Source organism: Zingiber officinale, chromosome 1B, assembly GCF_018446385.1.
Source record: "Zingiber officinale cultivar Zhangliang chromosome 1B, Zo_v1.1, whole genome shotgun sequence".
Taxonomy (NCBI): domain Eukaryota; kingdom Viridiplantae; phylum Streptophyta; class Magnoliopsida; order Zingiberales; family Zingiberaceae; genus Zingiber; species Zingiber officinale.
The window spans coordinates 41,000,597-41,022,375 of NC_055986.1; the positions used below are offsets into that span (position 1 = coordinate 41,000,597).

Genomic DNA, 21,779 nt, shown 5'->3' on the forward strand with positions numbered 1-21,779 from the left:
GATATAAAGGAATGCATAGGGAATTTATCTCAAAACACAACCAAACAAAAACTTAACAAACAACACAGTACTACTAAAAAAACAAACAAGGTAAAGCAGTGTATATACAAAAAAAAAAATAATAAAGAGTAAGAAGGAATAGACTCCCCTAAATTTTAGGTGGTCGGAGTTGATTCAGTTCTAGAAACTAATTTGGAAGTGGGATGGTTGTAGATGAAGTGAGGACTGCTCTCTCCACGGTCGTCTCCTCAAAAATTTTCTTCGATGGTCGAAGATGGTTCAGTTGGAGTATTCACTCCAGAAGCTTCATTATTACATAAAATGTTAGGGTCTTCTTCAATTGGTATAATTCATCCTTACATGATTGACTATAAATAAAATTTTTGTAGAAATCCTATGCACTAAAAAGAAGTTGCAATTTCTGCACACTGGTGTAAGATGGACTAGAAATAATATCAAGATTAACAAAGCATGAGTCAAAAGATGTGTCACATCTAAAAAAATCAGACCTAATTACTTCTATGGAATTTTCTAAAAAATTAGAAGAAATATTAACCTTACCATACTGAAAGTACCTAGAGAATCTAAAACAGTGAATGTGGCATTCTCTTAGATAGGTAAAGGCTCTAGCTCTAACAGTCATACACTTGAAGGAAGTGATTCTTGGGTCATCCTTACACTTCCATCTTCACTAAGTGCAATAACAATAGGCTCAACTGGCTTATGTGGTAGTATAATTAAAGGAAGTGATTCTTGGAGCTTTGTCTCCATAGCACAAGTCTCTACACTTCCATCATTATCAACAACACCTATAACATCAAGGATATTTGGATCAGTAATATCATCAACAACAACATTATCAGGATCAACTTCAACATCATGATACAAAAAATTAGAAGAGTCTTGTAGAATAGTTGAAACAAGGTCAGGAATATTATAAACTCTACAATCCGTCTCCTCAGAAATTGATACAGTAGGTTGATTCAATTGCAACTGTAACTGTGTTTATGAATGCGTCCTTTCCTAGAACTGTATTTCTTGTTATTGCCAGAATTGTTGTCACTGCTCCCTAAGATCCTACTGAGGCTGATAGTACTAAAAAAAAGCTGATAATACTAGGGCCACTTAGAAGTCTCTTGTAGTGTGTTCCTATAGCTAAATTCTAAAAATAAATTATACAAGTCCTGCTAATGGAGTTGATAATTTTGAGAATCAGACTAATAATACTGGATCCTGGTTAGGAATACATTGGCAAAGAAATGAACATTTTTGACAATCATCAGTCTAGTCCCCAATTGTTGATAATTTGCAGCCATAATCTCAATAAATTCTGTGGCCTAAGCAGGTGTATTGTTAACTAGAGCCCCTCCACTAGTTGCATCAACTATACTTATGTCCATGGAACAAAATCCCTCATAGAAGAATTGAATCAGTAGTTGATCGCTAATATGATGCTGAGGGTAACTAGAAACAAGTCCTTTAAATTTCTCCCAATATTCTTGTAACGGTTCCCTTGTAAATTGTTAAACTCCACAAATACTCCTTCAAATAGTTGTGATCCTAGAAGCAAGAAAGAACCTTACCAGAAATGATTTTTTTTTATCTCGAATTAGCTATTGATAGAATTGGGCGGGAGACAGTACAACCAATCTTTTGCTGAATTTGCCAGTGAAAATGGAAATACTCGAAGGCTAACATCTTCTTTTGATATGCCATGTGGTTTTTAATGTAGAGCACACCATATGAAACTTCTATAGATGTCTATTGGAATCCTCACCAAAAAGTCCATGAAACTTTGATAATAAATGAATAATTTGTCATAACTTGAAGGGTACCTCCAAATCAGAGTACCGAATGTAGAAGGACTCATTTGACAAATTAGGTGCCCAAAGCTCTCTGAGAGACTTTTCAGTGTTGTTCTCCATGTTACTTAACAAATTTAAGATTTTGATCATACTAAAACTACTGATAACACACAGAGATTTCTTGGGCTTACCTGAAATACTTATGCAAATGAAATCAAAAGACATAGGAAATATATAAAATAGAATGCATGCATACATGAGATGAATAATTAAGCCCTAACAATATTTTTGAATTTTTACAACTACCAAAGAAATAGAAATAAGAAAGAATAAAATAAAAAATGAAATAAAAAATATTAGAAAAATAAAACGGTAGTCTAAATGATGAAATTTGACCAAAATTGGTATTTATTCATAGTATAACTGTGAGTATTACTCCCCTCACCCTTTTCCTCCAACTTGTAAAGTTCTAGGGCAAAAGGAAGATACTAACAGTTACACTGAAAGAAAAATAAAATAACAAAGTAGAAAAGTAAGAACAAGATAAAGATAAAATTAATATACAATCTAAAAATAAATGAACAACACTAGTTCCCTGGCAATGACCTTAAAATTTGATGAGATCGTAACTATCACTTGTGTAAATTAAATTAATAATTTCTAATCAACTGAACCCCTTAAACTACACTAAGGTAGTATAGTAAAGGGTTCAAGTCATCTATCTCACCGAACTAATGGTAGGACATTTATTTTTAAACCAAATCGAACCAAGGGGGATTTTGTTTGGGGTTGTTCTCTAAACCTAATTCAACAAAGAAAATTCTAACTAACAAATAACGATGAACTTATAACGCGGTGCCACTCTACGTTACAAGCACCACCCTCTACAGAATAAATATTCATAAAGAAATTAATCAACAAATCTAGTTAACTATCGAAGATTATTCCTGCGCCACATTGTCATACTATGACACAAGAATCATCATCAATAGGCATAACATGAAACAAACACAATTAACACAAACATGCATAAGGAAAGTAATAGTCAAACAAAGGCAATTGACTAAACAAATTAACAACAATTAAACAAAGCCTAACTACGCATAAAAGCTAAACCTGTACCACATTGTCACACTATGAGACAAGATTAACAATTATGCATAATGAAACTAAACAAAGTGCCACACTAAACAATCAAACATGAATAATAACATAACACAAACCAAATAAGAAAATCAACTAAATTAACAACCCCTCTTCCATGATCAACTCTAATCGACTACCCATGCTGCCGTCACATGAAGAACGTGACTTTGGAACCACTAGCCCCGGTGGACAGCAACGAAGATAGCTAAACTGATTGCGGACAACGCTACATAATTGTTGGTTCTTCTCGGAGTTGAACCACTTCGGTGAAGAGCAACCATAATACACATAAATTACTGTCCTCATCCTATGATCTACTACTTCCACCAACATGAATCACACAAAGTTGAATAGCAGAGAGATGAAATGAAGCTTGGCCGGAATTGATGAACTGAGCATGAGCTTGCTTCTGCTGGAATTGATTACACTACACCCCCTGAATTGTTGGAGACTCTTGCTTCTGTAACCACATCCGCAAGGATTCTGCAACAACTTCAGTGTCGGATTTAGAACAAATCTCACCAGAGAAGAAGAGAAGTCAGCTTTTGTTAGAAAATTAGTTTGGTGACCTTTAGGGATAAGACGACTATTTCACGATAAGATGACTATTCTGTAGCAACTTCAGTGTTTGATTTCTCGAGTGAATGAGAAATTAATGATTAATGAAGGGTTGCTCCGGTATGATCAGACGGAAATTTGATTCACATACGAGTTGGATTCATGGATGAATGCTAACTCAAGTATGTGGAACTATTGAGGGGTATTAAATTATAATTAATTTCATTGATTAATTTATTGATTGATTAAAAGATTAATTATTGTGATATTAATTAATTGATTAATTAATATTTACAATAGATTAAGTAAATAGTTAATTATATTAATCAATTAAATTAATCATAATGAAAATGTTTAATGAAAAGGTTTAAGGGAAAAGACACATCCCATATCCTTTCACCTCTAGGAAGAAACCTTTCACCTCTTGAGAGTAACCCTTGATCCCTATAAAACAAACGTCATTCCTTCCACTCAAATCACTCAATTCTAACTCAATTCTCAAGTTATAAATTCTCCTCTTGGGTTCTCTTCTCTCTCTCCTCTCTTAAGAGTTTCAAGTCTTCGAAAGTTCGACCGGGATTACAATTTGGAGTGCTCCTACTTTGAGATGCAAGTTGTTGTATCTTGGGAGACGATTACCAATAAACTGTAAGCACCTGGGCAGGGCAATATCGTCTTAAGGAAAGAAGGCCTAGCCTTCACCTCAACCTTAATACTCTTATCCTTAGGGATGAGTTTGCTGGTGCGGTTAGTACTAACGGTCTAACTCAGGTTTTGATGAATGACAAAGTAGGTTAAGTCAGTTTTATTGTGATCTAACGCTTTGACCAAGTGTGCAAGAGAAGCCCACCTAGGTCGACGGGTCGACTGGATAGCTGACACGAAGTCCAGACAGGTTGACGGGCTGACCGGATGTCTAGCACGAAGCCCAGCTAGGTCGATGAGTCGACCGGATAGCTGGCACGAAGTCCAGACGGGTCGAAGGGCTGATCGAATGTCTGGCACGAAGTCCAGACAGGTTGAAGGGCTGACCGGATGTTTGGCACGAAGTCCAGATGGGTTGAAGGGCTGACAGGACATCTAGCAGGTAAATTAAGGTAAGTCACTGGAGGGGAGTGATTGTAAGGACGCGTTCTCGGAAAGGGAACTTAGGCGCCGATCCAACTTAGAACCATTTCAAAACTCTAAGTTGAGATCTTGACTAGATTCCGGTTTCGGTGGGACGTAATCTAATTAATACTCTGTTTTATTATTATAATTGTGCTAACACTTTGTTTTGTAGGATAATATAATTTGCATTATGTTTCGGACTAACGTTTTCTTACAGGGAGTTGAAGTTGTGGGAAAATGGGGTCCGAGCGCCCGGAAGGGGTCTGGGCGCCCGGAGTGCAAATTTTATCTCCTCACCGCGTCACCACGTGGAGCTCTATGGTTGGCTGGGCTATGTCACACTCCAGGCGCCCGGAAGGGATCCGGGCGCTCGGAGCCTCCTATATAAGGAGGGTGAGCCTTGGAGCAAAGAACAACCACTACAATGCCATCCAATGCTTGCTCTGCCATGCTATGCTTCTGCGACGTTGCAAAGCCTCTTCGACAACGTGCTACTAAGAAGTTATTTTTCCTTTATTCTGTTGTCGGTATTCATTTTAAGTTCCTATACTTACACTTGTAACATTTTTATGAACTGCTAGTGATTACCCAATGAAAGCACTCGATGAGTGTGGGCCTTGGAGTAGGAGTCGACAAAGGCTCCGAACCAAGTAAATCGGATTGTGTTAGCGTTGTTCTTTTTCTCTTCTATTGCTTATTCTCGATACGATATTTTTTTTAATCGCTATTCACCCCCCTCTAGCGAATTCCTCTATCCAACAAGTGGTATCAGAGTAGGTACCCCTCTGATTTAGTGCAACCACCAATCAAACAAAGGGGTGAAATTCTTTTTCATTTTTTTTTCGATTTTCAATTTTACGTTTTAATCCAAACTGGTATTATTACCTTTTTAGAAATTTTTCTCGTAGCAATTAATCTAAATTGGTGCAACACTAATTCAGTCTTAGATATTTTTTAAATACCGCACTACTAATCCAAGACCAAGTCTTGAGATTTTTTATTTTTTTGTGTGTGTGTGCAAGATAAAAATGTCTCAAGTCGAAGGCTTCAACACAGTTCGTCCTCCTTTATTCAACGGGGGTGACTTCCCCTACTGGAAGAAGCAAATGGAGGTCTACTTGAAGACCGACTTCGACCAATGGTTCAACCTCACTAGAGGCTACAAGGTGCCGGTCGACAACTCCGGAAATCCACTGGACCCGGAACACTGGACTTCGGATATGAAAAATAAATCCTCGACAGACTTCAAAGCTCTCAACACACTACAATGCGGGCTGACGAGGGAAGAGCTGAACCGAGTAGGACCGCACCAAAATGCGAAGGAATTATGGGACAAGCTGGTCGAACTACACGAAGGAATGAGCAATGCTAAGGTAACTAAGCATGATCTCCTTCTAAATAAATTATTTAATATTAAAATATAGGAAGGAGAAACGGCAAGTCAACTTCATGCGAGGATCAAAGACATCTTCAACGGACTTCATGTGATAGGCCACCAAATGGAGAATCGGGACTTAATCAGGTACGCCTTAAACGCCTTTCTTCGAAATACATTGTGGGTATCCATCGTGGATGCCTACAAGATTTCGAAGAATCTCTCTAAATTGAAATTAGATGAGTTATTTTGCGAACTAGAGTTACACGAGCAGACTAACGCCAGAACCGAGAAAGGTATCACTTTGTTTGCAGGTTCCTCCAAGGAAATAACGAAGACCAAGCTTGAACCTGAAGATGAGTCCGACCAAGATTCTGAAGACGAAAAGTACCTGGTGAACCTAGTAAGGAAGATGTTCACCAGAAGTAAAAAGAACTTCAGCAAAAAGGACCTGTAGAATATCAACTCCCCAACTGAACCAAGGAACGTGACTTGCTTCGGGTACAATAAGAAAGGTCACTACAAGAACGAGTGCCTGAGATTGTAGAACGACAAGTCGAAGACATATAAGAAGAAGACCCTCAAAGCAACATGGGGCGACTCATCTTCAGAAGAATCGGAGGCCGAAGATCAGAAGCACCAAAGTCACCTCACGTTGATGGCCCGCGAAGCAGAATCAGAGGACGAATCGGAAGACGGGTTCGAACCCAAATCGAGCCACGAGTCCATACTCGTTTCCGAAGGTCCCAAAGAGGTATATCTGAATAAGATTTTTTTAAAAAATTATTACTTGTTTAGATAAGAAATTAACTACAACTGAAAATGAAAGTAAATTGCTACTTGAGGAAAACCATAACCTCAAAAAACAAATCACAAATTCTAATCCAACTCAAGACCTAACACTTGAGGAGGAAAATTCAACATTAAAAATAGAAATTAATAAATTAAAAGGGCATTTAGAAAAATTTACAACAAGATCAAAAAATTTAGATCTTATTTTAGATAGTCAAAAAGCTGTCTACAATAAAATCGGACTTGGCTACAAGTCAAGTTAATAAAACATTTAAATCACTAATAACCTAACACAAACAACAAACTAAGGCTTGGGTTCCAAAAGCGTGCTTAACCACATAAGTAGGTATTAATCAATATTACATACCCAAAGATAAAATATACTATGTAAAATCTGATAAACCAAATCAAAACTCAAAACACAAACCTAGACTAACTAAATCAAAATTAAAATATTTTAAAACCCACCAAAAATTAGACTATCATCAAGTTAAATATAATTATAAAAGGAACAGATATAAACCTAGAACTAAAATTTGAAAATACAGGCCAATAATTCAGGAGGAGGCTCCAGAATAGTTGACACCTCCAAAACTAACCTACCCGATAGGGTAAACAAAAACTAATCTACCCGGCAGGGTAATTAGGACTAGTTTAACGGGATAACAGTTTAACTTGACCAACAGTACTGGTGAAGTTTTGGATGATAATACGTTAGGAAAACTTTGTCTATGCATGTCTAGGAAGATATGACTTCGACCTGGTGCATTTGACTTAGTGGAACTAACCGAAGCTACCCTTTACGGATCCTAACCAATTAGACTAAGGTTTTGTATTAAGTTCATGTTAGAATGTATACTAAAAGTCGTAGCTTTTTGTATAAACATTTATTTTGAAATGAGAATCACATTGGTCAAATATCTGCATTTAGTTAAATGTAGTTGTCCATATAATTTATATTGTAGATAACATTGTGTGTGGTGTCACACAGAAGATCATGTTATCAGTTCCTTATAAATTATAAATAGCTCACAACCAAGATGGATTGGGACAAACCATTGGAATGGTTGTAGTGTAATTTGGTACTAGTTTATCTTGACTATAAAATTACACTAGTACACTATGTGTGTATTAAGCAGGACTATTTGAGGTTGTTCATTTTATACTGACTACATAAAAGAACAGAATCTCTGTTATTATGGATGTGTGTACTCTTAATCCCGATATAATAACAAGCACATATACTTAGTATTTATTTCTTTAATTTATCAAAGGGTGAGATTTATTCGTTAAATCAATAGGCCCGATAAGTTGGGAAATAATATTATTTATATGGTGTATTGTTGATTATAGAAGGAAATTGTGTCCTAGTTATCATGTAAACCCTGCAGGTGGACTTAGTTTCGACATGACAATGAAGTTGAATGATACTACTGTTGGAGCTAGATGTTAATTAAGTGAGTTGTCAGTAATTCATTTAATTAATGACCATTCGATATCTTAAACACAGGGAGATGAACACACTCATGATAAGAAGGATCCCATAATATAATATGAGATTGATGCGGTAGTTCAATAATAATTCTTTAGTGGTATGATTTTTTATTGATGAACTTGAGTTGGGTGTTCGGGTCGAACACAAGAAGCTCAAGCTCATCAGGATGCCAAAACTAATTTCTCCTCTCGGTCCCTGCTGTAGCCTCTATAAAGCCTCGCATTCACCCGTTTTGATTTTCCTTCCTACGCAAGTGAGGGGCCGGCCACATCCTTGCTTGGTGCCCAAGCAAGGGGCCGACCAAGCCCTGCTTGGTGCCCAAGATATGGGTCGGCCAAGGCATGCTTGGTGCCCAAGCATGGGGCCGACCATAATAGAAGAGAAAAGGAAGTTTTTATTTAAAACAAAATTTTGTTAAAATCTTTCCCTTTATAACTTTCTACAAAGGATTAAAAGAGAGATTTTAATTTTGTTAAAATCTTTTCTTTTTTTAAATATCTACAATGGTTTAAAAGAAAGATTTTAATTTTGTTAAAATCTTTCCTTTTTTTAACCAACCATTATAGGAATAAAAGGAAGATTTTGTTTAAAACAAAGTTTTGTTATAATATTTCATTTTATAGCTATTTACAATGATTTAAAAGAGAGATTTTAATCTTTCTTTTTTTGTAACCATCCACAATAGCAAATAAAAGGAAAATTTTATTTAAAACTTTCCTTTTTAGCCGCTAGCAAAGATTATAAAAGAGTAGGAGGTGCTCCCTAAACATATAAGCTAAGCTCTCTCTCTTTTATTCTCTTGTGTGGCTGACCCTCTTCTATTGTTTTCTTTCTCTTGTGGCCGACGACACCTTGCTTCAATCTTTGTGGCCGACGGTGCTTGGAGGAGAAGAAGAAAAGGTTCGGGTGTTTTGTCTTGGTAGATCGTCGCTCACACGACGTCCAAGAGGAAGAGAGGAATACAGCAGAAGATCAAGAGGTCTTTGTCTACAAAGAAAGGTACAACTAGTTCTTTATTCCGCAGCAAAACTAGTTTAATTTTTCTTTGTATGGATCATGAAATACCAACACAAGAGGCTTGTGCTTCAATTGAGTTCTCTGTAGTTAAACCTAGGGTTTACTGTAAGGAGTTTAAATATTCAATTTCTTTGAAAGACTTTGTCTAGGAAGTGGTGGATGATCCCGTAACCAAGAAGGTCGAGTGCCTCGCCAACAACCTGGAAGCCAATCCTAGAAATAGATATTTAATCAACTTCTATAATATAGTTTAACTTTTGAAGGACACATGAGTATAATCAACTTGGATTAATAATGTTAAATTTCGTTTGCAATCCAAGTATAATTTTTAAAGAACACATGGGTTGATAGGGAAAGTTCTGTACTTGTACAAATTTTTGTACAGGGGAACAGAACGGAATTCCGAGTAGCACCTAACAGTTCAGTGGATAGGACTATTTGGAAAACCTCGAAGGTATGGTTACTCTAATGATGTTCAAGTGACTCACCATAGCCCAAAAGTTTATCCAAATAATGTCTATTTGTTGAGCCCAAAGCTAAACCTGAATCTAACACAAAGTTAAATCAAACCCTAAAATTGAACTTAACTTCATCTCACAAAAATTATAAGTTTCCCAGTTTGAAAACATAGATCGGGTGAGATGACTAAGGACTTCGAACCAAAATCAAATCGAATTAAATCAAATTTAATTAAAATTAAATCAAATTTAATTAAAATTAAATCAAATTTAATTAAAATTAAATTATATCTAATTAAATTAACTCTAATTAAATTAAACCAAATCAAATTAAATTCAATTAAAAAAAATTAATTTGATTTTACAAAATTTATTATTAAAAATCTATTTAACTTTAAAAAAATGATTATTTTATTTTAAAAATTATTTTAAAAAATTATTTTTAAAATTACTTTAACTTAAAAAATTATTTTACAAATTATTTTTAAAAATTAATTTAACTTAAGAAATTATTTTAAAAATTACTTTAACTTCAAAAATATTATTTGAAAATTATTTTAAAGAATTAATTTAACTTAAGAAATTATTTTAAAAAATTACTTTAAAATAAAAAATTATTTTAAAAATTATTATATCTTAAAAATTATTTTAAAAATTAATTTAATTTAAAAATTATTTTAAAAATTACTTAAACTAAAAAATTATTTTAAAAATTACTTTAACTTAAAAACTTATTAAAAAAATAATTTAACTTAAGAAATTATTTTTAAAAATTAATTTAACTTAAAAAATTATTTTAAAAAATTACTTTTACACAAAAATTATTTTAAAAATTACTTTAAATTTAAAAAAATATTTTAAAAATTTCTTTAACTTAAAAAATTATTTTAAAAAGTTATTTTAAAAATTAATTTATCTTAAAAATTAATTTAACTTAAAAATGATTTTGAAATTAATTTAACATAAAAATTATTTTAACATAAAAATTATTTTAAATCTATTTAACCTTTGTTAAACATAAAAATTATTTAAATCCTTTTCACTTAAAAATTATTTTAAACTTAAAAATCATTTTAAATGTTTTTAACTTGAAAAATTACTTTAAACTTGAAAAATTATTTTAAATCTTTTTAACTTTTTTTAAAATTAAAAATTTAACTTAAAATTTTTTTTAATTTTTTTTAATTGAAAATTTATTTTAAATCTTTTTAAACTTAAAAATAATTTAAAATTTATTTTAAAATTAACTTAACTTAAAAATTTTCTTAAAAATTATTATAAATCTTTTTAACTTAAAAATTATTTTAAATCTTTCTAACTTAAATTTTTTTTTTAAATCTAAAAAATTATTTTAATTTAAAAATTATTTTAAAAAAAATTCATTTAACTTACTTTGAAAATCTTAGTTTAAATTTTTTTTGGCGAATATTTTTTTTTTAAAAATCCTTATTTCAAAAATAATGTTAGGTTCAGGGGGAAGATTAATTATTTTCATACTTATTATTTTTTCTTCTTTGAATATATTTTTGCAAAATTACTTTTGAAAAGTATTTTTTTTCATTTCCTTAAAAATACTTTAGCAAAATTGTTTTGAAAATTATTTTAGTTTTTCAAATTTAATTTTTGAAAAATGGCTTTGAAAATTTTTTTTACTATCAAAAACTTATTTATTTTTTTAAAATAACCTTTAAAAATTTATTTTTGAAATTAGATCTTAAAAACTTATTCTTGAAAATGACTTTCAAAAACTTAGTTTTGAAAATTGACTTCTCTTTGAAAATTGGATTTTATAATCTTATGTTTCTTAAAATGTTGACTTTTATATAAAACTTATATACAAACCTAGTTTTGAAAATTTGATTTTACAAACTTAGGGTGCGTTTGGTATGCGCGTTTTTCATTTTCATTTTCTGAAAAACGTGCGTTTTCTAAAAAACAGAAAACGACTTTTTGTCATTTTCTATTTTTCTAGAAAACGCTAGCTATTTTTTTAGAAAACAAGAACAAAAAATGCAAACCAAACACCATTTTTCAGAAAACACGCGTTTTCCAGAAAATGAAAATGGAAAACACGCGTACCAAACGTACCCTTAGTTTTTGAAAACTTACAAACTTAATTTTATCCACTTAGTGTTGAAATTTGGCTTTGATAAACTTACAGTAAAAATTATTTTATTGTAACGACCCGACCCCTCGGCCCCTTAGGCGGCCCAACTGGCAGCCCATTTGGCGGCTCCTTGGCGGCCCCTTCGGTGGCCCAACTGGAGGCCCAAATTGGCGACCCCTTATGTCGTCGACCGACGACCCTCAACCGTGCCGTTACTCACTAGGTTTTCCCATCCCTAGCCAGTGGATTTTTGCCTTCTCTAGGATTCGAACTCTAGACCTCCAGGCTAAGTACTATAGTTTATGAATCCTGGTAGCCAAGTGAGTAACGACGCGACCCCTTGGGCGGCCCAATTGGCGACCCATTTGGCGGCCCCTTATGTCGTCGACCGACGACCCTCGACCGTGCCGTTACTCACTAGGTCTTCCCACCCCTGGCCAGTGAATTTTTGCCTTTCCCAGGATTCGAACTCTAGACCTCCAGGCTAAGTACTAGAGTTTATGAATCCTGGTAGCCAAGTGAGTGCCGCTCACTTGGCTACGAGGATTCATAAACTCTAGTACTTAACCTAGAGGTCTAGAATTCGAATCCTGGGGAAGGCAAAAATCCAATGGCTAGGGGTGGGAAGACCTAGTGAGTAACGGCACGGCCGAGGATCGTCGGTCGACGACATAAGAGACCGCCAAATGGGCCGCTAGTTGGGCCGGCAAAGGGGCCGAGGGGCCGGGTCGTTACAATAAAAAAGGCGCTTTTTTATTGTAACGATCCGGCCCCTCGGCCCCTTGGGCGACCCATTTGGCGGTTCCTTGGGCCGCCAGTTGGGCCACCCAAGGGACCGCCAAATGGGCCTCCAGTTGGGCCGCCCAAGGGACTGTTAAGGGGCCGCCAAATGAGCCGCCAGTTGGGTCTCCCAAGGGGTCAAGGGGCCGGGTCGTTACAACTTCATACTTCTTAATCTACCAAGGTCAAGGGATTTTACTTCCTTGTCCATCTTCATCTCCGCATTTATCAGAGCTCCATCCATCATCGTCCTCATCCACTAGCTCATCCACCGCCGACCATCCACACTACTAGCTATAGCCAGTTAAGGGGATTGCCCTTCCTTGAGCCATCTTTTCTTGATTACAACGAGATCCAATCTTCATCTTCCTTCAGCGACCATCCTTCATCCACCGAAGTCTAAGGGGATTGCCCTTCTTTGGATTCCATCAGCAATCCTATTGTAGATCATTTTTCATGCGATTGACTTGTTGGAAGAATGTTAGTTAAATTTCCTTATGCATTTAAAACTGAGTATGTTGGACTTCAATTCTATGTCTATTAGTTGAATAACTTTGTGTTGCATTCTTGTTTTAGTTTTCCTTTAGTTCTTATTTGCTGCAATAGGATTGATCCTAGTTCCTTTATGATCATGTTCCATTAGATCATTTGTTCAAGTTAGTTTAATTCCCTTGAATTCTTGTTTACATTGTATTGTTTAGTTGTTACTGTTCAGTTAGATGAGTTGATACATGTAGATTAGGTTTAATTAGATTGAATTGTTTGCATTTCCATAAGTTGTTTGCATTCATAGTCCGGTTACTTTATTTTCCATTAGATGTATCATTCTTTTAATTATTATTTACTTTTGGTATTTAGCATTTGAAAACCCAAAACCTTAGTTTCAAATAAGTTGATCCTAAGATTTATCATCATCAACTACTTTCCTTGTAAGAGACAATCCGGGTCATTCCCTATGCTATACTAGTGTAGAGAGGGGTTTTAGTGATATTGTGTGTAAATGTGTCACGACAACATGTTTTATCAAATGTGACACCTTTGTCGGGGAACTGTGAACAGTATTTGGTAATTTTAGAATTGTTTCTTTTATGTTTGTTTATAAAAAAAATTGAAAAAAATTGTGTCAAGTGTTTTCACATTCAAATATCCATGTCTTTGATTTTACATGTTTCCTGTATCGTTTATCTTGTTTTCTAGTGTTTTAATGAAAGAACATGAAAATTCTTGTGTGTGACCATGGATTCAGATTATCAACAATTTAGAGATGTTAATGGGACTTATGGTTTTGGTTGGAGAGAACAACCAGATTACATGTATATGGACACACAACAATGGAATCCAAAGCCTTAATATTACTAGCCTCAATGTTGTCAATTAATACTACTCACCCATGGAGCAACAAAATAGGTATTAGTTATTTTCAAATACCTATAATTCTAATTGGGTGGATTATTCAAATTTCAAGTGTGAGGATACACAAAGTCAATTTACTGAGCTATATCCGTTGTATCAGAGCCCAAGGGAATTCCAGGATGATTCAACATCTATATAGCCACATTCACTCCAGCAGTGTGAGCCAGCTCCCTAAGGATATTCCAGGACTACAATGTTGCTTACAATTAAATGAAGACATCATTGTAAGAAACAGAAGAACTCTAGCAGCAGCTAGCAGTACAAATGTACCAACAAATGATCCATAGGTACCAGACTCAGTAGCAAATTGATGCATCATGTCAGGCTTTGAAGATACAGTTGGATGAACTTAGCAATTATAGCCTAACGATAAGCACAATATCCAATGAGGAGATGGATTGTAGAGCTTGTGGTAGTCTTGATGCTAACGTTGCTACTCTATAGGACTCCTCTAGTGTTGATCATGATGGGAAGCCAATTGAGTCTAACTATGCATTTGTTGATGAGGAGAGTGTAGGGGCTTATGCTATGGAGGCAAAGCCCAAGAATCACTTCCTTTGGTTGTACATTCACCTAACCCAGAGCTTGAGATAGAGCTAGAGCCATTACCTAACTAGAAGATGGCCATATTCATTTCTCCAGAATCTCCAGGTACCTTCCAGTATGACAAGGTTAGTATCTCTTGTAATCTTATAGAAAATTTCATAAAGGTACCAGTAATTGATTTTATTGGTTGTGATTTATTTTTAGATACATGCTTTGTAAAGATTGCCATTATTGCATCTTTTTTGTACCCCGCATGCGTGTGAAAGATGTGTACTTTCCATTTTCATAGGCTCCCGGAGTGGTTACTCCAATTGAACTGCCTTCTACTTCCATGAAGAATTTTCAATGAGCATGTAGTGGAGGGAGCGGTCATTACCTCATTGTATAGCATTCCATTCCCACAGTGGATTTTGCATCTAAACCATCTTTGACCACTTGGAAGTACCATCGAGGAGAGAGGGAGGGAGCGTTGCACCATGATACTGATCACCTGAGGATAGCTCTCTCGTCTATTCGGACCATCCCACTACCGGCAAGGATGCTACTTCTGAATTGTTTACAATTGCCGAGAATAAAGGGGAGTCTGTTCTTTGCTTTTCTTTTTACTTCATATTTTTCTTTACTTTCACACTTTGCTTCCATATTTTGCTTTTATATGTTGCATTTTATTTGGTCTATATAACGTTGATTTTGAATAAACATCTCCTTGTATATTTCTTAGTAATATTTTGAGGATAGTAAAAGTTTTTAAGTTTGACCATCATGTTTTAGGTCATTGGACATGATTGAATGCTATACTTGCATATTATCAGTTGGTGTGGTGATGGAATGTATTTTGATTAATTGAGTTTGATTGCCAAATTACCTAGAGAGGACTACCACAAGCCTATTCTTTATTCTCTTTGGTGTGATTGTAGTCATGACAATTGAACTCTAGAACTTGGTTTATTGTGAGTTTGAAATCACAATAGCATATGTGTGCATGAACGTGATGAAGGATATTTCCTTTCCATTCTTTGACTTCTTTTCCTTTCAAAGGCTAGTTGAATTACTCACTCGACACTTTCATCATCTACCACCTTCGATTGAGAGTTTGGTTGATAACTTGATAAGTTAGATTACCCGAGATGGACAAAATTTTAAGTGTGGGGAAATTACATATGTTTGAGGTTCATGGAGGTGCCCCTTTCAAATTGTTTAGTAATTTTGAGATTGATGAATTCTCGTGTGAATGTACCAAGTATAATTCGAAAATTGAAGAGGCACAACTTGGTTGGGTTGTTTGAAGCAAACATCATCAATTGGCTTGAATGAGATTGTTCAAGTGTGATTCACATGCTGTAGGGAAAAAAGAAGAAGATTTCTTAGATCTTAAGAGAGAAGCAAGTGTGGATCAAATTACAGGGTGGGAACTTAATGTATCAGCTGTTCAAAGTTTCAATCAGTATCTGAATAAATGTTTGGGCTGTTAATGGAGGTTGTTGGCTGACTTAATGAATTCTGTTGTTGAATTTGTAAGCTGAACCTAGTTTCCTACTCTTGCTGTTGCTGAAGGAACTGATTTGACAGTTTGAAGGAGCCTAATACCTGTGATGGGATCATAATCTCTTTTCTGCTCCTATCAAGTTACTGGTGTTTCAAAACTAATCAAACCTAAGAATTAGAATTCTGAAACTAAACCTATAGAAGCTGATTTCTGAAATGCAGAAATCAGAATTATTTGAAAGGAATTGCAGGAACTGAAATAGTTTACAACTCACAAGAGAAGACTAGAACTGAATCTGATTTCTGAAATTGTGGTATGAAATTCTAAGTTGAATGTCTGAAACTGAATTCTGAATTTGAATTTTGTAGGCTTGTTGTCTGGTATCAGATTTTTGGAATTATTGTAATGCAGGAATCTGTCTTTAATTATCTGTTTCAGCTAGGTAATTTTAGAGATCAAAATCAAATTGTTGTACTCCATTAGTATGCAAGAGAAAAATTAGAAAAGATGAGCTCAAGGAAAAGATTAGTTGAATGTTAACAAATTGATGAACCAGCTAGATTCATACAGAGTTCTAAATTTTTCAGAATTACAATTTTCTGAAACTGTCTGATCTTAACAGAACCATAATGCTGTTAATTAGTTGGTGTTGTGTAGAGATGTTGAGGTTTGTTTCTCTTGTTGTTGTGTAGCTGTTAATAGTGCATCAGCCATGCTAAAATCTAGACTACTGAACAAGCAGTGAGACCTTTTGTTCCTGTTTCAACTTGTAGTTGTTGTGTGCCAATTTATTCTGAAATTCTCTAACGGGAAACAATTTCAATTGAACCTGTTACCACTCATTGTCATTTGTTGTTCGTTTCTTTCCAAGATTTCCATGGTTCAAAGCATGCAATTTCAGTGGATGTAATTCCTGAAACTATCTAGTCTGCATACAAATCCAATCCCTTAGATTTTCTGATTAGTGGGCGTTTTGGGAGCTGACTCCTGAAACTGAAATACAGTAGTTGGTTTAAATTTGGTAACTCCTGCATCTTGAGCAAAAAGAAGGCATTCTGATCTGCAATTTAAAGGCATTAGAAGAAGTGTAAAAGATACTAAGGTCAAGAATTCAGCAATGAAGCTGAAATTGATACCAAATTTCAGAATTTAAAGGACAACCTATTGCTTTTGTTAAATTTCTGAAAGGCAGGAATCCATTAAACTTGAATCTGAATTTGGAATGCTGGAAATGACATCAAGAGCCCTGCATTGTGCCAACTCTACTTGCTGATTATGAACATCAATAATTCAAATTCAAACTTCTACAATTGCAGTGCTAAATGAGTCCTTTGTCTAAGCTGAATTCTTCATTGACTTAAGTTGGAATTCCCTTGAATCCCAATTCTGAAACTTAGAGCTTCAATTCTGAAAATTCTGAAATTTGGTTCTGTAATCTGAAGTTCTGAAATGTTCAGGAAGGAGTCTTGACTGCAAATTAAAAGCCTCTTTGGTGTGGCTATTATGGGGGGAGTTGATGAACTTTAATTAGCTGCTGGGCTGTTGCACACAGATGAGGAGCTGCAGAAAATAAGAAGGATTGAAAATAAAAATTAAAAAACACAACAGTTTAGTGCCAAGTAGATCCCTGTTTCTAACCAGCAAATAACCCAAATTGAGGATGCTAACAATTCAGTGCTAAATGATATTATAACCTTTGTAAACTCTTCATGATTCAGGCCTGAACTACTTCAGACTTTCAAATTCTGATACTGAAATTTGAAGCAACAAATGTTTAGACATTAGTTTCATTTCAGAGTTTCTTGGGCATGGATTATGAATATGTTTTCTGAGTCTCTGAAATGCAGGAAATCATCAAACTTGAATCGATTCTGAATTTTGAAATCCTAAAACTCTTTAGCAGCCCAATTTATTGAATTCCTGCTAAACTGAGCTGAGTTCTGAATTCTTCTGTTGAACTTGCCAAACAGAAACTTTATAGGACTGATTTCTGATTTGAGTTTTTCAGGTTCCATTTTCAGACTTCAACTCAAAGAACTTGATAGGACCTCAAAGTCTCTAAAATTTCGGTCAAACAAGTCAATGGTTTATGAAATTTTGATACAATGAATGAAGTGAATTCCCTTATTCTGAAATTGGAAGAAGTAGCAACTTGATAACCATTGCATAAGGGACAATTGAAGTCTGAAAACCAATATTCAGTTATCAGATTTATTTCTGAATATCTTCAGCTATCAGATTAATTTCTGCAGAGATTAATTCCATTCCTTCATTATTGAAATTCCCAAGTTGTCTCAATTTATGGTGAAGAACAGTGCTACAAAGAATGTGTATCAGGTTGGAACTATAGTGTGCCAAGTTCTTGATGCATCTGTCCTGTTAAGAGAAAAGCTTGAGTAAATCTTTTGTTCCTTTCAGTGCTAACTGATTTCTAGAATTAGAAATGCAAGAAGGGCTGCAGATGATTGCAGTGGCAGCCGTTGGATGTTGAGTTACAAACGACAATTTAAATTGAAGCTATATCATTTCATTACTAATTGGGTTCATCTTTGTAGATGACCAAGCTTACAATTCTTGTTTGAATCCAGCAGCTGGCTGAACACGAAACAAGAACAGGAAGCACTAGCTACATTTATGTGCGATGTGAATGAAATGACTTATTGAACCAATGAGATATACATCAAGAAAAGAAGGCATTGAAGTGGGAATGTCATGTTGATTCTATTATGGAACTTGTAATTTTCAGAGTGGCACCAAGATTGAGTACTCTCTTGCTACTACATCAATAGAAGATATTCTTTTATGTGCATAATTGGATAACTCATCAAGTTTACTCCAATACTTTCTCATTTACTCATTTATCTCTTTCCTTTACTCGTTTCGTTGCTTCCTTTATTTTCTTTTGACTTCATTTCAATTTCAATAAGTTCTTTTGATCCATTCATGCTATATGTTTTATGGTGATGGAGAATTAGAAAATGAGCAAGCTTATGGTAGTGAAATGTTGTGTGTGATATTAAGTGAGCCTCCACCTTCATATTTGATTGTGAGAGCTAGAGTTAGAGTAGATACATTTATCATGTGAGCTGCATCTTTCTCAATTTTTCAAATGGATTGAAATCATCAAGCTTATTGATTATTGTAGGGATTGTATTCATGATTATTTTGATCTTTAAATGGCCTTAGTTTAATTTCTTTTACTATCTTTGAGGTATTGCTAGGGAATAATTAGGGAGATGAGTATTATTTTGTTTCTTAGTTTTGTTTGCTTGCGTGAGACGTGCAAGAATAAGTGTGGGAGATTTAATAACCGTTATTTTGTCATGACATTTATGCTTCTATATTCATGTTTTTTTGATCTTCTCATATGCTAAATTCGCATTTATATCATGTTTCACGAGTAAGACTTATTTTTTGGTTTTAATGCAATTTATCTTTTATTTGTGGAATTATGATTAATCATTGGAATGTGATCTTTGTAGGTGATCAAAGAGCTATGGATTTGAGTCAAATCGATCCAAATTGAACTCAAAACTAGGGTTAATGGAAGAGAACCAATCTGACCTAATCTGGATCGTTCATCTAAAATTAGGAAGATCTGAGTCATTCATTAAGATCTAGTTCATACAAGTTAAGAGAGTATAGATCACCTCCATCGATCAAGATCTAAAGCCTCTAATCCAGATTTGAATTAATCTAGCCGTTGATCAAGATCTAGAGAGTTCTGGGCTATTGATCTAGATCTCATTGGATTCAAAAGATTTGAAAAAAAAATGATTAACTAAGTCAGGTAACATCGAACCTGGGGCAAGCCCACGAAAGTATCCCACCGGACGCCAGGGTGGATTCAAAATATTTGAAAAGCTAGAATAGGAGGGGATCTAGAATTTGATGAAGCACAGTAAGGAAGCATGCATTGAACAGAGGAGGAGAGGATTGTCGATCACCTCCACCACCGGCCACTGGAACTTCACCCTTCTTCATCCACCGAGGTCAAGGGATTTTCCTTCTTTATCCATCTTCGTTTTTGCATCCATCAAAGCTCCATCCATCATCGCCCTCATTCGCAAGTCCATCCGTTGTCGACCATCCACACCACTAGCTACAATCGGTTAAGGGGATTGCCCTTCTTTCGACCATCTTCACTTGATTCCAACGAGATCCGATCTTCATCTTCTTCTAGTGACCATCCTTCATCCACCGAAGTCTAGGGAGATTGCCCTTATTCTTTGAATTCTATCAGCAATCCATCACCGACGATGTCCTTAAGCTTTTCTCCAATTGGCGACTCCTCTCCCACACATCAAATCACTCATCCAGTACTGATCAATTTCAGCTAAGCATCTTCTTCTTTACAACCGTGCTAATTGATACAAGCCTAGGGGAAGTCCTAGCTTGGTTTGTGAGCACCTTCTTGATCCATATTTTCTATTATCATGATGTGCAGATCATTTTTCATGTGATTGACTTGTTGGAAGAATGTTGGTTAAATTTCCTTAAGCTTTTGAAATTGAATCTGTTGGACTTCAATTCTATGTCAGATAGTTGAATAGGATATGCTGTATTTTTGTTTTAGTTTTCCTTTAATACTTATTTGCTACAATAGGATTGATCATAGTTCCTTTATGATCATGTTCCATTAGATCATTTGTTCAAGTTAGTTTAATTCCCTTGAATTCTTATTTACATAGTATTGTTTAGTTGTTACTATTCAATTGGATGAGTTGATGAATGTAGATTAGGTTTAATTAGATTGCATTGTTTACATTTCCACAAGTTGTTTGCATTCATAGTCTAGTTACTTTATTTTCATTAGCTGTATCATTTTTTAATTACTATTTACTTTTGGCATTTAGCATATGAAAACCCAAAACCCAATTTCAAATAATTTGATCTTAAGAATTATCATCATTAGCTACTTTTCTTATAGGAGATGATCCGGATCATTCCCTATACTATATGAGTGTAGAGAGAGGTTTCGGTAATATTGTTTGTAAACATGTCACGACAACATGTTTTATCAGTGTGCAAAAGCAGGTTACGTAACAAGTGATAAAGTCCTGATTGAGAACCAGACAATGACTAAGTCCTAGTTGAACTAGGGCAAACTGAACTCCGAATTGAGAATCAGGCAGGAGCAAAGTTTTAGTTGGAAACCAAGCAAGAAAGTCTTAGTTGGGAACTTGATGAATCAAGTTCATGTAGAGTCAGCTGGAAGCTGAAGGCTTGGCAAACAAGTCCAAGTGGAATAAGATGAGAGCTGAAGCTTGGTGAACAAGTCCAAGTGGAGTAAGCGAGAAACTAAATCTTGGCAAACAAGTCTAAGTGGAATTAGCTGGAGGTTGTAACTTGGCAACTTAAGCTAGATGGGTCTGCTGGGAGTTGAACATCTAGACCCAAAGTAAGTGTGAGTAACTTAAAATATTGCTTCCTGCTCATTATGCGTAACCATTGCAGGGATATAAAGATTCACAGTTCCAGGCAATCGAAGGGAGTTTGGGACGACTGGCTGGCGATAACTCTCGACAAGCAAAGTTGGAAAGACCAAGCGATAGTAGTTGGGTTGGGGCGATCGAAACTGCTTTCAAGCAATTGGTAGAAGGCGTTATCCAACGATCTGAGTGAGCTGGGGTCAATTGTTGGTGCAGTTGGCACCAATGGTCAAACCTGAGTTTTAATGAATGATAAATA

At 35.1% G+C, this 21,779-nt stretch overlaps 1 long non-coding RNA gene across 1 annotated transcript; it reads left to right on the top strand.

Annotated features, from left to right (window-relative positions):
- The first annotated feature begins 12,682 nt into the window (after positions 1-12,682).
- LOC122055537 lies at positions 12,683-18,900 on the top strand. Its single transcript, XR_006132895.1, has 2 exons — positions 12,683-14,727; positions 14,892-18,900. It is a non-coding gene; the product is annotated as an uncharacterized LOC122055537 (long non-coding RNA).
- The last annotated feature ends 2,879 nt before the right edge of the window (positions 18,901-21,779 follow it).